This window comes from Rana temporaria, chromosome 7 (genome assembly GCF_905171775.1).
Source record: "Rana temporaria chromosome 7, aRanTem1.1, whole genome shotgun sequence".
NCBI classification, from domain to species: domain Eukaryota; kingdom Metazoa; phylum Chordata; class Amphibia; order Anura; family Ranidae; genus Rana; species Rana temporaria.
In genome coordinates this window covers 22,631,783-22,649,039 of record NC_053495.1, presented here as the reverse complement: position 1 = coordinate 22,649,039, position 17,257 = coordinate 22,631,783, and the positions used below count along the sequence as shown (strand labels likewise).

Below are 17,257 nucleotides of genomic sequence, written 5' to 3'. Positions count from 1 at the left end.
ACATTTAAATTAGGATATACATATGAATGCAACCGGCCTCAGCTATTTACATACGAATGACGGTTATTTACATGTAAACAGGGTCTGCAGGTGAGTCATCTGTACACAACAATAGGGCAGAGCTGGGCAGCATTAGTAGCAGCACTTCACACTGAGATATCAGGACACAGCAAAGGACTAAAATTTCAACGACAAAAGAATTTAAACTGGGATAGTTGGCATGTATGAGGCAGCTTCTTTGGGCCCCACAACAATGACAGGGCCCAGGGCAGCTGCCCCTTTTTCTCTGTCTACTGGCCGTTTTAGACTGTTTGCACTGTACATGTGTGCAATCTCTTTCTCTAGCTACGCTTCGTAGCCTGGAACAGCCACTAGGGGGCCGGAAGGAAGGCTGCCGCTCCAGGTGAGCACACTAGAACAATCAATGTCCACTCAGAAACCAATGGGTGCAGGCAATGCACAGGATATGCAAAAGAGGAAAGATATGGACAGCCGCACTCCAATTTCTTAAAAAGACATGCCCTTTATTGGGTAAAGGAAAAATGCACTACAGGTATCAGCACACAGTGGGAAAAACAGCTGACGCGTTTCGCATTGGATATCAATGCTTAGTCATAGCTACTAAACTAGCCACTAGGGGGCGGCATTAATGTTTATTCATACTTTTTCAGATATATTGGAATAATGCCTACTGTACAGTGGAACCTTGGATTACGAGTATAATTCGTTTCAGAAGAATGCTTGTAATCCAAAGCACTCGTATATCAAAGCGAGTTTCCCCATAGGAGTCAATGGAAACTTATATAGTTTGTTCCACAGTGACTTCTATTGTATGCAGTACTGTATGTAGCCAGAGGTGGAGGGGGGGGATATAAAAAAAAAATAGCTTGTATTGCAAAACGCTCAACAGCGTTATTCGCAATCCGAGTTATTACTGTATTGGGTACATGGAAAGAAAAAGAACAGTGCTGGACTGCAGCACACAGTTTAAGGCATCTTTATTGTATCTGGAGTAGAAAAATAAAATCCAATACAGTTACTTCATATTTGGCAGAGGCAGGGAAAAACAGCTGACGCGTTTCACACCATATGTGGGTGCTTATTCATAGCTAAAATATTAGGGTCCGACTGTGTGAATATATAGGAAGTAAAAATGTTTGATAAATTTCTCTTGTTAAAAAAAATAAAAAAATAAAAATAATTGATAACCAATCATTGTAGAGGAGTATTGAAAACACCCGCCCTACACAATTTCATATATACTGATACACCCCATTGATCCTTTCCCTCAGGTGTTTTTCAATTTCTAGGTCTAAGGCCCCATTCACACCTAGGCGTTTTTACGCCTGAAGCGCACTGCTCACAAACGCCAGAGGGGAGAATTAACCTTATTCCCTTTGGTGACTGTTCACGCCTGAACGCCCAAACGCCTGTCGCGCGAAGCTCAAACAAGTCCCGGACCTTTTTTTGTCGCTCGTATCGTGCGATTTGGGCGTATTTGAGCGTTTTTTTTTCCCATAGAAAGTAATGGGAAACGCGCGAATTGAGCGTATCGCGCGACAACGGGCGTTTGCTACGGGCGTTTCGTCGCTTTAATAAATAGAACTTGTCGCCCATGCAGAAGATTAAAAAAATCTACCAACATAGCAACAAGTGATGAAAAGATGATCATTTTTCCTATTGGCTAAAATAAAAAACGCCGAAGTACAAAAACGTCGCACGACGCTGTATGGAAATACGCGCGACAAAACGCCAGAAAAAACCGCCCAAAAAAACGACCGACGCTCAGGTGTGAATGCAGCCTGATTGTGTAGGGCAGGGGTTTTCAATATGTATGTGTGTGTATATATATATGTGTATGTGTATGTGTATGTGTGTATATATATATATATATATCTCCCCATTCACATCGCATAACCTAAAAATAATTATATATATATATATATATATATATATATATATAGATAGATAGATAGATAGATAGATAGATAGATAGATAGATAGATAGATAGATAGATAGATAGATAGATAGATATATAATTCAGCTTAGCTTTTTAGATGCTGTATTCCGGACCCTTCAGCAAGGAAAAATCCTAGGTGGTTCTCATTGTTTAGGGCTGAGCAGCTGTGCTTGCCATAATTAACCCCGTCTGCACAGAGCAAGCGGATCTTTATTATCAATTGTAACTAGATTTGAACACTGTGGGGTAGATCCACAAAGAGAGTAGATACGCCGGCGTACTTTCAAAATTTCCTGCGTCGTATCTTTGGTTTGAATCCTCAAACCAAGGTACGACGGCATCTGGGTTAGATCCAACAGGCGTACGGCTTCGTACGCCGTCGGATCTTAGATGCAATACTTCGGCGTCCGCTGGGTGGAGTTCTCGTCGTTTTCCGGTCGAGTATGCAAATTAGCTATTTCCGACGATCCACGAACGTACGCGCGGCCGTCGCATTCTCTTACGTCGTCTCTAGTCGGCTTTTTCCGGCGTATAGTTAAAGCTGCTGTTTTGCGGCGTATAGTTAGACTTGCCATGTTAAGTATGGCCGTCGTTCCCGCGTTTCATTTGAACTTTCTTTTTTTTGCGTAAGTCGTCCTTGCGACGTCATTTAGCGCAATGCACGGCGGGAAATTTAGGGACGGCGCATGCGCAGTTCATTCGGCGCGTGGACGCGCTTCATTTAAATGAAACACGCCCCCCTAATCGCCGATTTGAATTACGCGCCGTTGCGCCGCTAGAGATGGACTACGCCGCCGTAACTTACGGCGCAAAATCTTTAAGGATTTGAACTAAAGCCAGGTAAGGTACGGCGGCGTAGCGTATCTCTGATATGCTGCGCGGGTGTAGATCTCTGTGGATCTGCCCCTGTCTGTCCTAACAAAGGGTTACATGTGTAGAGGTTGTGCTTCTTGCATTGTATGTTAATTAGGACAGACTTAGGACAGGCTCAATCTAACAATGTTCAAAAATCCTTGCAGTCAGCCATGACACCTTCTCCTAAGAAACATTTAGAAAAAGGTAAGAAATATATATTTTTTTTGTTTTTTAACGCATACTGTGTGAATGGGAACACATAAATATAGTGATGTTTTTCTCTAAATTGCAAAGGTGGAAAAACACTTTAAAAAAAATCGTTTTAGAAACTGCCTGTCCTAATGACGGGTTTCAGATCTAGAAGCTTCTGCATTGTATGTAGATGAGAAGAAAAAACAGAGTGCGTCCCTGGGGACACACTCACTTTGAAATTCCTCTGTAGTAGCAGCTTGTCTGTCTCCACAGAAACATCCAAGAAGGTGGGGAAAACAATAAATATATATATTTTCGGAGCCTCGGTTGAGGTTCGTACTGTGCAAGCGCCGCGCCTGCGCGGTACAGAGGGGTCTAAATCCGCCGGGGGACACCAGGACTTGCCGATAGTCTCCTGCTATATACAAGCACAGTCGGGCGCACATGCGGGCACCCTGAACCTGGGAGCAGGCAGCAATGCATTCTCCTGTACAGGAACTGCTTTCACTGTGTGCATTGGAAGCAGCAATAATGGAGCCCACCATCCAGCCGTTTCCTCCCCAGCCTGACTGTCCCTGGCCCACCCCTTTCATTCATTGGATTTCAGTTCCTTCAATCACAGAGGCTCAGAATGTACAAGCCCCTCCCACCAGTCATAGTCTCCCTGCATTACATAGAGAAGTATAGAGACCCAGTGATGAAGTTACTGGGTATGTAATAAAAAGAAAAATTAATGAGGGGCGCCAAGGAACCAGGGAAGGCAGAATATAAGCAGAATAAAGCTCAGCTTTAACTAGTTGCCGACCAGCCGCCATCATTCTACGGCGGCAGGTCGGCTCTCCTGGGCGAGAGGCCGTAGCTCTACGTCGGCTTTTTTAGCGGCCACTAGGGGCGCGCGCACGCCCGTGACTCCCGTGCGGGTGCCCGGCGGGCGCGATCGCCGCCGTGCACCTGCGATTGCTCGTTACAGAGCGGGGACCGGGAGCTGTGTGTGTAAACACACAGCTCCCGGTCCTGTCAGCGGGGGAAATGCTGATCTTCTGTTCATACAATGTATGAACAGAAGATCAGTGTTTCCCCTAGTGAGGCCACCCCCCCCCCACAGTAAGAACACACCCAGGCATACTTAACCCCTTCCCCGCCCCCTAGTGTTAACCCCTTCACTGCCGGTGGCATTTTTATAGTAATCCAATGCATTTTTATACCACTGATCGCTATAAAAATGCCAATGGTCCCAAAAATGTGTCAAAAGTGTCCGCCATAATGTCGCAGTACCGAAAAAAAAAAAAAAAAAACGCTGATCGCCGCTATTACTAGTAAAAAAAAATATATTAATAAAAATGCCATAAAAATACCCCCTATTTTGTAGACGCTATAACTTTTGCGCAAACCAAACGCTTATTGCGTTTTTTTTTTTTTTACGAAAAATATGTAGAATACGTATCGTCCTAAACTGAGGAAAGAAAATGTTTTTTTTTATATATATTTTTGTGGGATATTTATTACAGCAAAATTGTCGCTCTATTTTTGTTTATAGCGCAAAAAATAAAAAACCGCAGAGGTGATCAAATACCACCAAAAGAAAGCTCTATTTGTGGGAAAAAACAGACGCCAATTTTGTTTGGGAGCCACGTCGCACGACCGCGCAATTGTCAGTTAAAGCGACGCAGTCCCGAATCGCAAAAAGTGCTCTGGTCTTTGGGCAGTAATATGGTCCGGGGGTTAAGTGGTTAACGAGAACATGTCTGGACAGAAATATGAATGGTGCGGTTGCAAATTTGTTTGTAGTCTAGTGAGTCACCGACCCAAAACAAAGCTACATGGCGCTCCATTGCTTGTTCAGTGACTCACCAGCAGGTGGAACCAGGATTAGCATTATAAGCCTTTAAATGTGTAAACCTCAGACATGAAAATTTAACAAAAGCAAATCCCGCTATAGTGTGTACTTGTCTCACCCCAGAGCACCAAGTGTAATTTCTGTCTGCTGCCTTGTTCCTTTGTCACATTTCACAAGTTTTCCTGACACCAAAAAAAAAAAGGCGACAGGAGAGGGAGCTCCAGCACACAGCCTGTGATTGACAGCCACAGCTTTGTTCCTGTGTGCTGTGTAAAGGGGGGTATGTGCCTTGCCTCCAATCAGTGTTCGGAGCTCTCCTCAGTGAGCTCTGTAGAGTGTAACTTTAGCTCTCCACAAGTGGCGGCCCGTCCATTAGACACCATACACACTTAGATTTTCTGCAGATTTTTGTCTTCAGATTTACGAAAACGATATAATATGGAGGTCAAACCTTAAGGCCCCGTACACACGAGAGGATCCATCCGCTGGAATTGATCCGCGGACCGGCTCCAGCGGATAGATCCCCTGGTGTGTACAATCCAGCGGATCTGTTTCCGCTGATTTTTATCCCCTGGGATGGATTTCCAGCAGATAAATATTTGATGACATGCTTTCAAATCTATCCGCTTGAATCCATCCCAACGGATTGATCCGCTGGTCTGTACAGACTCACCGGATCAATCCGTCCGAATGAATCCCCCGCATGCGTCGTAATGATTCGACGCATGCATGGAATTTCTTATATGACAGCGTCGCGCACGTCGCCGCGTCATCATCGCGGCGACGGCGTGACACGGCATCGCGATGGGATTTCGGCGCGGATTTCGATCCGATGGCGAGTACACTCCATCGGATCAAAATCCTCGAGAGGATTTATCCGCGGACTTTAATGTCCACAACATAACCCCCCCATACTGTAATGTCCACGTCATCTCACTGTAATATCCACATCTCCCAGTCAGCACTCCACTCTGGGGAGCTCACCTAGGCCGCCGCTGGGTGTACCAAGATGGCCGCCGCTCCTGAGCTAGTCCGAAGCTGCAGCCTTTCCTATAGGCCGCAATCAGTGCCGATCCTGACCTCCCTGGGGCCCTAAGCAGAATGACATGTCACATTAAAATTGAGAAGCGGGTGGGGGGGTGGCGTTGCCGACATTGAAGATTAAAGTTGAGAAGCGGGGGAGGGGGTGTTCTGCTGTCGGAAATGACATCTTACATTAAATTGAGAAGCAGGGGGTGCTGACTTCTTACCTCTTCTCCCATGCAGCCAGCGAGTTGAGGAGCAGGGTGAGGGGCCGAAAATGTCTTCTCATCAGGTGGGGCCTCTAGTAATTTGGGGGGCCCTCTGCAGCTTTGCGGGGCCCTAAGCGGCTTGCATAGTGAGCCTATAGGGCAGATCGGCCCTGGCAGCAATCCGCGGATCGCTTGGTGTGCCGATTTGAACGCGGTGACCCGTTCGGATCAATGATGATCAGTTGCACCCCTAAAGAACCCCAAAAAGAAAAAAGAAAAAAAACACACCAGGCGCCACTGCTCTCCACCCCCTTTTTCTGCAAGCTCAGACAAGCTTTATAAATTCTGAACTTTGAATGGCTGTAGAGAAGAGAAGACAGGTACAACGTATGTAGGAGGATTTGTTTCATCTCCGGGCATCACCCGAGGCCAGTCACTTCACTGGATATGTGTGAGGTTTTACAACCGCTTTAACCTTAGAAAAAATGGCTCCCCAATTGCGGTCCTCCAGGGTTCACTTTAAGAGGCCGCCTTCTACCCCCAACAAAGAGAACAGCTGGCACTTTAATGCCATATGACACAAGGACGCTGATAACGGGCGCTGGTAACTCGGAGCTTCAAGATAAACGACATCAACAAAAGCACCGTGTGTAATAACCCGTGCATAGGCAATCTGGCAGCATAAAATCATTAAGACGCTCGCGGATCTATTTATTTTCCTCTTCGCGACACACGTCCCAGCAAAGCAACACGTGGTATTTATAGAAGACACGTGCACGCCGCTGCCCTTTAAAAAATGATTAATGAGCCGCTTTCCCAGAAATTCGGTGATGACACCGGGGGTGGGGGTGTGATGTATGGTCACCGCCGATTGCGGAGGGAGCTGGCGGTACGCGAGACCTTAAAGCAGGCAATTAGACGTTTTCAGGGACGGATCGCGTCTGCGAACGAGGCCGCATTGACCGCAGATTAAAAATTAAATCCACATCGGCAGTGCGGAGCCTCGGAGCTTGTTACATGAATATTTCAATTGTGTTATACGAAACACAGCGCGGCGCGGGAGGAGACGTCCGCGGAACTCTTCATTAGCTGAAAAACACGACACCAGGAGCTGAGGGGCCAATAAGGGCTTTCTTCTATCTTAGGGGACACTGAGCCCATTTTCAGTGGGTACAAAAAGCTCAAAGCTCCTGTCACTATATAAAATAGCTAGCTTACAGTCCTGTTTACACCTCGCTTTTGCTTGGTGCTTCGATGGAGCTTCAATGAGCCTTTGGCGGGGCTTCGATGAGAATTCAGTGGGGCTTCAAGCCAGCTTTGCCATTAACTTTTATGGAGACTATGAAGACGCTTTTAAGGCCCATTTACACTTGCTACAGATTCAACAAGGCTTCGGATAGGCTTTGGTAAAGCTCTCTGAATGCCAGTCAAAGCTCCTGTCACTAAATAAAATGGTTAGCTTAGAGTCCTGTCTACACCTTGCTTTTGCTTCGGCTTCGCTTTAGAAATGATACCCCATGTAGCTTCAGTGGTGCTTCAAAGCGTTTTCAAAGCCTCCATAGGAGTCTATGGCAAAGCCTCATCAAAGCCCCACTAAAGCCTCATCAAAGCCCCACTAAAGCCTCATCAAAGCCCCACTAAAGCCTCATCAAAGCCCCACTAAAGCCCCACTAAAGCCTCATCAGAGCCCCACTAAAGCCTCATCAGAGCCCCACTAAAGCCTCATCAAAGCCCCACTAAAGCCTCATCAAAGCCCCACTAAAGCCTCATCAAATCCCCACTAAAGCCTCATCAGAGCCCCACTAAAGCCTCATCAGAGCCCCACTAAAGCCTCATCAGAGCCCCACTAAAGCCTCATCAAAGCCCCACTAAAGCCTCATCAAAGCCCCACTAAAGCCTCATCAAAGCCCCACTAAAGCCTCATCAAAGCCCCACTAAAGCCCCACTAAAGCCCCACTAAAGCCTCATCAGAGCCCCACTAAAGCCTCATCAAAGCCCCACTAAAGCCTCATCAAAGCCCCACTAAAGCCTCATCAAAGCCCCACTAAAGCCTCATCAAAGCCCCACTAAAGCCCCACTAAAGCCCCACTAAAGCCTCATCAGAGCCCCACTAAAGCCTCATCAAAGCCCCACTAAAGCCTCATCAAAGCCCCACTAAAGCCTCATCAAAGCCCCACTAAAGCCTCATCAGAGCCCCACTAAAGCCTCATCAGAGCCCCACTAAAGCCTCATCAGAGCCCCACTAAAGCCTCATCAGAGCCCCACTAAAGCCTCATCAGAGCCCCACTAAAGCCTCATCAAAGCCCCACTAAAGCCTCATCAAAGCCCCACTAAAGCCTCATCAAAGCCCCACTAAAGCCTCATCAAAGCCCCACTAAAGCCTCATCAAAGCCCCACTAAAGCCTCATCAAAGCCCCACTAAAGCCCCACTAAAGCCTCATCAAAGCTCCACCGAAGCCTCATCAAAGCTCCACCAAAGCCTCATCAAAGCTCCACCAAAGCCTCAATCAAAGCTCCACCAAAGCCTCATCAAAGCTCCACCAACGCCTCATCAAAGCCCCACTAAAGCTTCATCAAAGCCCCACCAAAGCCTAATCAAAGCCCCACCAAAGCCTAATCAAAGCCCCACCAAAGCCTAATCAAAGCCCCACCAAAGCCTAATCAAAGCCTAATCAAAGCCCCACCAAAGCCTAATCGAAGCCCCACCAAAGCCTAATCGAAGCCCCACCAAAGCCTAATCGAAGCCCCACCAAAGCCTAATCGAAGCCCCACCAAAGCCTCATCGAAGCTCCACCAAAGCCTCATCGAAGCTCCACCAAAGCCTCATCGAAGCTCCACCAAAGCCTCATCGAAGCTCTGATGCTAGCTGCCTGCATACCGGAAGCAATGCGGCCACTTTATGGGGGCGCTAGACTAATTTGCCTCTTAGCCCAGTCCGCCCCATAAGACTGCCGCTACACTAACAGGGTAGCGCAAGCCGGCGGGGACTCTTTCCGTGCTGCCCTAGGCCTGGGCCAGGATACAGCGTTGCCAAGGGGGCATGTCCAGAAAAGCTTTGGACAGTGACCAATAACATGAAGATAGCAGCCTATAACCCAGGGTTTATAAATATCGAGCCCATGCCCCACACGCAGTTTCAATAAACTTTATTGATCCTTCTTGTCCCTGCAGCCTGTGAACAAATGGCAATTTGATGAGACACCTTACTGAAGATAAATCCCTTTTCCAGCAGCAGAACTGCCCACCACTGGAGAAAGTTGGTTAGAGACAGGCGAGGTACCTGCTCTATAATGAGCTGGAAGTACAACCTATCCCTGGGGAGCAGATTGTTTACAGCAGGATGTTCTCAGAGTCAGGAGGCCGCAGGCGCCGTCGCCGGATGAAGAACTTTTTTGCAGCAAAAGTAATACATCATATTGGCATTTTTTTATGCTGCTGAGAAAAGTAGAAATGAATAAAAACAAAGTTAAAAACAAAGAACATCTACAATTTACAAACTGTTCCTTCAGCTGTCAATGTTTTTGCAGAAGAAACTACAAATGACTTGGCACTTGACTAGCAGAGATCAGAACACATTTTACATTGTGCAGTGCTGCTGATGCTGCTTGAGGTCACCACTGGTGGTAACTCTTGTGAGACGGGCTCGTTCATCCAGCACAATGCAAAGCACATCTCCCTTCTACCAACAGCTCCCTCTAGTGGAGGTCCACAGCAGTTTAGTTTGTGCATGTTTTCAGCGGCCAAATGCTACAAGTCACAGTAGGACTCACTGATCTCATTAAAAGGAAACTAAAGGTTCTCATTAAAAATAAAAATAAAATAACAAACACGTTATACTTACCTCCACTGTGCAGCTCGTTTTGTACAGTGGCCCCGATCCACATCTTCTGGGGTCCCTTGGCGGCTGTCTCGGCTCCTTCCCGCAAGAACTAACCCCCTTCATGGGAGCTCTCTCCCATGGGGGTTAGTTCTTTTGGGTGTGCTCTCATGATACAGCTGGCGGCTATAGCCGCAGACTGTATCACTCGGCCTTCGGCCCCGCCGCGTCATTGGATGTGATTAGCAGCGCGAGCCAATGGCTGCGCTGCCATCAATCCATCCAATCAATGGCCAGACTGAGTGGAGAAGAGGACGTTGGGGGCGAGCGCAGCAGGTGAATGGGCTCAGGTAAGTAAAACGGGGGGGGGGGGGGGGGGGGGGGACAGTCATTGTCAGGTTTTTTTTCACCTTAATGCATAGGATGCATTAAAGCGGGAGTTCACCCATTTATTTATTTTTTTACCTTTTCCCCTTAGATTAATGCTCGTTTTGTCTAGGGGAATCGGCTAGTTGTTTTAAAATATGAGCCGTACTTACCCGTTTTCGAGATGCATCGTCTCCGTCGCTTCCGGGTATGGGTCTTCGGGAGCGGGCGTTCCTTCTTGATTGACAGTCTTCCAAGAGGCTTCCGACGGTCGCATCCATCGCGTCACTAGTAGCCGAAAGTCGGTGCGGCTCTATTCTGCGCCTGCGCACCGACGTTCGGCTTCTTTCGGAAAATCGTGACGCGATGGATGCGACCGTCGGAAGCCTCTCGGAAGACTGTCAATCAAGAAGGAACGCCCACAGTCCCGCAGCCCATACCCGGAAGCGGCGGAGAAGATGCATCTCGTAAACGGTAAGTACAGCTCATATTTTAAAACAACTAGCCGATTCCCCTAGACAAAACGAGCAGGAATCTAAGGGGAAAATGTGTTCTCTATGGGTGAACCTCCGCTTTAAGGTGAAAAATAACCCGAACATTTACAACCCCTTTAAAGGGGGGCACCCAAGCCAAGCCGCAGCTCCGTGTATCCATTCAGACACGGAGTCACGCCTAGGCCCCCCCCCCCCCCCCTCCCCTCATTGGCTAACTGAGTTTGATTGACAACAGCGGGAGCCAATGGTGCTGTTGTGTCTCAGCCAATCAGGAGGGAGCGTCTCAGACAACAGAGACATTTGTGGACATCGCTGGATTGAGATGGGGCTTAGCCAAGTATTAGGGGGCTGCACACAGAAAGTTTTGTATCTTAATGCATAGAATGCATTTAAGATAAAAAAAAAAAACTTCTGCCTTTACAACCCCTTTAAATGTTTGAAAAAGTCTGTTAAGTGGGATCAACTTTTGTATCCGATACTCCTCTATACACTTTCAGAATCTACCGTCTGGCGAGGGCTTACTTGTGTCAAGGAGAGGTAGCAGCCTAGGACCAGAACTGGGTCCACCCATGCTACCATCAAGGTAAAATCATGTTCTGGTGGATCCATCGGAACCAGTTTTTACTTCTATTGGTCCAATGACATCACACACACATCAAGCATCTGCTGAACATCAGGTAAGCCCAGCAAAATAAATCTAGTGGGCTTTTTGATGTTAGCATAGTCAATGCTGTTGCTGTATAATGTTGGCAGCCGACTGATTTTTAATGGTTCCCTGAAGCCGTGGTAAAAGATTCAATGCTTGCCCAACACCGCGGGTTCATGACCCGGTTCAATCTATAGCAGTTTCATCACCCTTGTGTTGCCATATCTTATCATTGCGATAACCCGTCTGATTCCCGGAGCAATTCAATTAAAAGCCGCTGCTGCTTTTCAATGGCAACACACGTCCCTCGCAAGGGCTGGAAGTAATTACGCCTTTCTTCATTTTTTTTCCTGCTTTTTTTATGTAAACCGCAAGAAACAATAAAAACTGTGGTTGACCTTATACAAAACATAATGCAAACACTGGAATTGCTGTACGAAAAAAAAAGTCCTCCCGCCTAAGGAGAAATACTAACAACAGTGCAAAGATTTCACCCGGGTCCAGCAGCTTCCTGCAGAACCAAAGCAGTCATATTAATTCTCTTAAAGTGCAAGTCCACCCAAAATTGATTTGGAATGGATCCCGAGTTGGTGCCGGTACAGTTACTTGGACCATATTCTCGAGAATGTGGAGAAGCAGCAGAGGTTGTATCCATGTAATGCTATGGATAGTCAAAAGCCTCATTTTCGGACAACAATTGTGTGATGGAAGGGTTTTGATGGATAATCCGAGCGTTTGTACGCTCCACCGGACAATTGTTGTCGGAATTTGCTCGGCTGACCTCGGAAAAGGAGGGTTTCCATGTCTTTCCAGGCATTTCCGAATGGCTCCAACCGGCTGGGATCGGCTCCGGCGCCCCCCCCCCCCCCCACACGGTACTGCACACCGCTTTGGCCTGAATCCTGCTCGTTTTGCGAGACAAAACTTGCAAACAGAGTTAGGATTTTTAAAAATACAGTCCACTTAATAGCACAGCAGTACCAAGTGAATGATCATTAACACAGAGTATGAACTGTGTCCCTCAAGGGATTCCCAAAAAATTATTTTACGGTAAGTTCAAGATTCCTATGTTTTAATCCAGTGGTCTCCAAACTGCGGCCCGAGGGCCGGATGCAGCCCTTTGCTTGCCTTTATCCGGCCCTTGGGGCACTATTCCTCCCACTGATACATGACACTATTCTGCCATCTGACACCGACAATGGAGCACCATTTCTCCCACTGACACAACTAATAGAGCACTATTACTCCCTATGATACCAGCAATGGGGCACTTCCTCCCCCCTAATACCAGCAATGATGCCAGGAAAATTTCCACTCCCGCTCGCCAAAGTCCGGCCCTCCAAGAGCCTGAAGGACAATAAACCAGCCCTTTGTTTAGAATGTTTGGAGACCCCTGTTTTAATCTATTGAGGGACACAGAAGTCTTAAACCTTCAGGATGTCCAAAGGTAGTCCAACTAAGGCCGCATTCACACCTGAGCGTTTTATCGCCTGAAGCGCGACGCCCCAAAACGCTAGAGGGGAAAAAATACATTATTCTCTATGGAGATGGTTCACATCTCCACTCCAAAACGCCAGACGCCGAACGCCTGAAGCCCAAACAAGTTCTGGACCCTTTTTTGTCGCTCGAATTTGGGCGTTTGGGAGTTTTACATTGGTGACCTGTAAAAAATCGCGGTAAAAAACGCCACGTTTTGTCGCGGCAAATCGTGGTAAAAAAACGCTGCAAAACGCTACGCTCAGGTGTGAATGCAGCCTTAGGGGTGGGAAACTGCCCAACAAAACAGAACTAGGGACTGCATACAGCCCAATCCGCCTATAGGACTAGTGCCCTGAAACGGATGAGGGCCAACCTCCTGCCTAATAGGGGAAACGGCCAACACAGCCAGAGGCGGAACACAGAAAATCAACCCGATACCCCAGACTCAGAAGAAATGGCCACCAACCAGAGAGGAATTCCTCAACACAGAGGCGATAAACAAGACAGAGGCCATGAAAGAAGCTGGGGACCCTGAAGCCACCAAGGGGTGAACACAGCAAATTCCGTAGTAAGAAGGGAAGAATCAGCAACTGAACATGGTAAAAAAGGAAAAAGAACAAGTCCAGGATAGAAACAGATACCAGGCAAGGGACTTAGGAAATACTCCGTGCAAGACAACCCTAGCTGGTCTAGTAGGAAGACCCTAAGTCACTAAAATCTGATCCTATAAGGGTCAAGAGATGAGATCCCCGTACCTCAAAACATTGCCCTGGCAAAAACCCCCTCACTAGGTCTCAACTTACCAGGGAAGAAGCCTTGATTCCTAGAATGCCCAAAAAAAAAAAAAACTGAAGCATACTGGGTAGAGAGGTTATCCTGAGATGACCTACAGTGTCCTATCCTCCTACAGGTGGCACGGTCTGCCAGTGCCCAATCCTCCTACAGGTGGCACGGTCTGCCAGTGTCCAATCCTCCTACAGGTGGCACGGTCTGCCAGTGTCCAATCCTCCTACAGGTGGCACGGTCTGCCAGTGCCCAATCCTCCTACAGGTGGCACGGTCTGCCAGTGTCCAATCCTCCTACAGGTGGCACGGTCTGCCAGTGTCCAATCCTCCTACAGGTGGCACGGTCTGCCAGTGTCCAATCATCCTACAGGTGGCACGGTCTGCCAGTGTCCAATCCTCCTACAGGTGGCACTGTCTGACAGTGCCCAATCCTCCTACAGGTGGCACTGTCTGACAGTGCCCAATCCTCCTACAGGTGGCACGGTCTGCCAGTGTCCAATCCTCCTACAGGTGGCACTGTCTGACAGTGCCCAATCCTCCTACAGGTGGCACTGTCTGCCAGTGTCCAATCCTACTGCTGGACAGTTTCTTCTAACTCTTGGTAAGAGCTCTACGCTGAGGTCCTGGTTCTGCACACCATTGGTAGAGACTCCAGGTCCCATGCCTACTTTTTATAAACTAGTCTTCCTAATGAACAATGTGAATGTACAATATACACTAGATTACTAAAAGTATTGGGACACCTGCCTTTACACACGCACATGAACTTTAATGACATCCCAGTCTTAGTTCACAGGGTTCAAGATTGAGTTGCCCCCCCACCCTTTGCAGCTATAACAGCTTCAACTCTTCTGGGAAGGCCGTCCACAAGGTTTAGGAGTGTCTATGGGAATGTTTGACCGTTCTTCCAGAAGCGCATTTGTGAGGTCAGGCACTGATGTGGACTATAAGGCCTGGCTCGCAGTCTCAGCTCTAATTCATCTCAAATGTGTGCCATCAGGTAGCGGTCAGGTTCCTCCACCCCAAACTCGCTCATCCATGTCTTTATGAATCCTGCTTTGTGCACTGGTCAAAATCCTTTGGTGGAGGGGGGGGGGGGGAGATTATGGTGTGGGGGTTGTTTTTCATGGGTTGTGCTTGGCCCCTTAGTTAAGAGAACTCTTAAGGCATCAGCATACAGATGCCTTAAGACATTTGGGACAAATTTCACGCTCCCAATTTTGTGGGAACAGTTTGGGGGTGGCCCCTTCCTGTTCCAACATGACTTTACATCAGTGCACAAAGCAAGGTCCATAAAGACATGGATGAGCAAGTTTGGGGTGGAGGAACTGGCCTGCACAGAGTCCTGACCTCAACCCGATAGAACACCTTTGGGATGAAATAGAGCGGAGACTGTGAGCCAGGCCTTCTCGTCCAACATCAGTGCCTGACCTCACAAATGCGCTTCTGGAAGAACGGTCAAACATTCCCATAGACACTCCTAAACCTTGTGGACAGCCTTCCCTTAAAACCAGGGGAAAAACGTGGGGTGCGCGTTTTACGCCGATCCCCGCCGACAATGACCGAGCCAAGCCGAGTGTACTGCGCACTCGGCTAGGCTCGGCCACGCACGGCTCCGCCCGCAGGACCGCGAGAGAAGCCGACATAGACCGAGCCGAGTGTACTGCGCACTCGGCTAGGCTCGGCCACACTCGGCTCCGCCCGAAGGACCACGAGAGAAGTCGAGAGAAGCCGACATAGACCGAGCCAATCCGAGTGTACTGCGCACTCGGCTAGGCTCGGCTCCACTCGCAGGACCGCGAGAGAAGCCGACATAGACCGAGCCGAGTGTACTGCGCACTTGGCTAGGCTCGGCCACACTCGGCTCCGCCCGCAGGACCGCGAGAGAAGCCGACATAGACCGAGCCGAGTGTACTGCGCACTGGGCTAGGCTCGGCCACACTCGGCTCCGCCCGCAGGACCGCGAGAGAAGCCAACATAGACCGAGCCAAGTGTACTGCGCACTCGGCTAGGCTCGGCCACACTCGGCTCCTCTCGCAGGACCGCGAGAGAAGCCGACATAGACCGAGCAGAGTGTACTGCGCACTCGGCTAGGCTCGGCTCCGCCCACAGGACTTCGAGAGAAGCCGACATAGACCGAGCCAAGCCGAGTGTACTGCGCACTCGGCTAAGCTTGGCACCGCTCGCAGGACCGCGAGAGAAGCCGAGAGAAACCGACATAGACCGAGCTGAGTGTACTGCGCACTCGGCTAGGCTCGGCCACACTCGGCTCCGCCCGCAGGACCGCGAGAGAAGCCGACATAGACCGAGCCGAGTGTACTGCGCACTCGGCTAGGCTCGGCCATGCTCGGCTCCGCCCGCAGGACACAGGAAATCCGGCAAGACAGCAGATGGACACCTCCAAAGCTGCAGATGGACACCCACAAGGCTGGATGGGCCGCAGACGGACGCCGGACAAGGCCGCCGATAGATGCCGAGCAAGACAGCAGACGGACACCGAAAAATGTATGTTTTTTTTTTCCCCTTAAACTTCCCTTCTAAGTTTGGGGTGCGCGTTATATGCCGGCGGGCGCTATACGCAGATAAATACGTAATTAAAATATTACATTAGGGTGAACTAGCCTTTTAAGGTAAACACTTTAAGAAAATATGAACTAAGGCCGGTCATAGATGGTTTGAATCTTGGGCGGTTCAGCAGGGACTTAATGAAATTCGATCCATCTACGGGGAGGATCGTATTCAAGTCAATCCATCGTTCCTTTATTCTATGGATTGAGCTGAAGAACGCGCTCTCCTCCTTGCTTTTCCAGATGTTCCGATTCATCATAGACATTAACTAAGCTGCTTATCTATCATCGGCTGCAATTCTCCCTTTTGTTTTTCAGGTAATAAACTTCAAAAAGCTACATGCGATAGTCACACAGGTCCTCAGCGAAGCTGTGCGTCGGGATTCCTCTTGTACGATTTCAAAGAGCGATCTGGTCTCGCGCACGCTGTGCAGACATCGCTCCGGGCTCCGATATCATCAAACTTTGATAATCCACCAAAGAATTGGCAGCCCGCCAGCAACAGTGGGAAAGCGGCTGAGCTGGGAGGCTGGCATCAATGGGAAGGGCATGGAGGAGAATGCGAGTTCTGGAATTTAAAAGGGAAAAGCTGAGCAGGACAAAAAACGCCCTGAAAACCTATATAAATGTGAGGTTATATACACAAGGCAGGAGACATTCCTACCATCCCCTACCAAGAGATGAATTCCACATTTAAAGGGGTTGTAAAGGTAAAAAAAAATCCCCTAAATGGCTTCCTTTACCTTGCAGTCCTCCTTCACTTACCTCATCCTTCCATTTTGCTTTTAAATGTCCTTATTTCTTCTGAGAAATCCTCACTTCCTGTTCTTCTGTCTGTAACTCCACACAGTAATGCAAGGCTTTCTCCCTGGTGTGGAGTGTCGTGCTCGCCCCCTCCTTTGGACTACAGGACAGTCAGGACGCCCACCAACACACAGCTCCTTTCTCTATCTGCAAAGTAGAGAGTGTCCTGACTCTCCTGCTCGCCCCCTCCCCCCTCAAGAGGCTTTCTCCACACTCCACACC

General features: G+C 48.5%; 1 protein-coding gene across 4 annotated transcripts in view; it reads right to left on the bottom strand.

Moving 5' to 3' along the window:
• The window catches only part of SHQ1 (SHQ1, H/ACA ribonucleoprotein assembly factor), a 111,755-nt gene that overhangs the window by 42,871 nt on the left and 51,627 nt on the right, over positions 1-17,257 (bottom strand). The window lies entirely within an intron of this gene.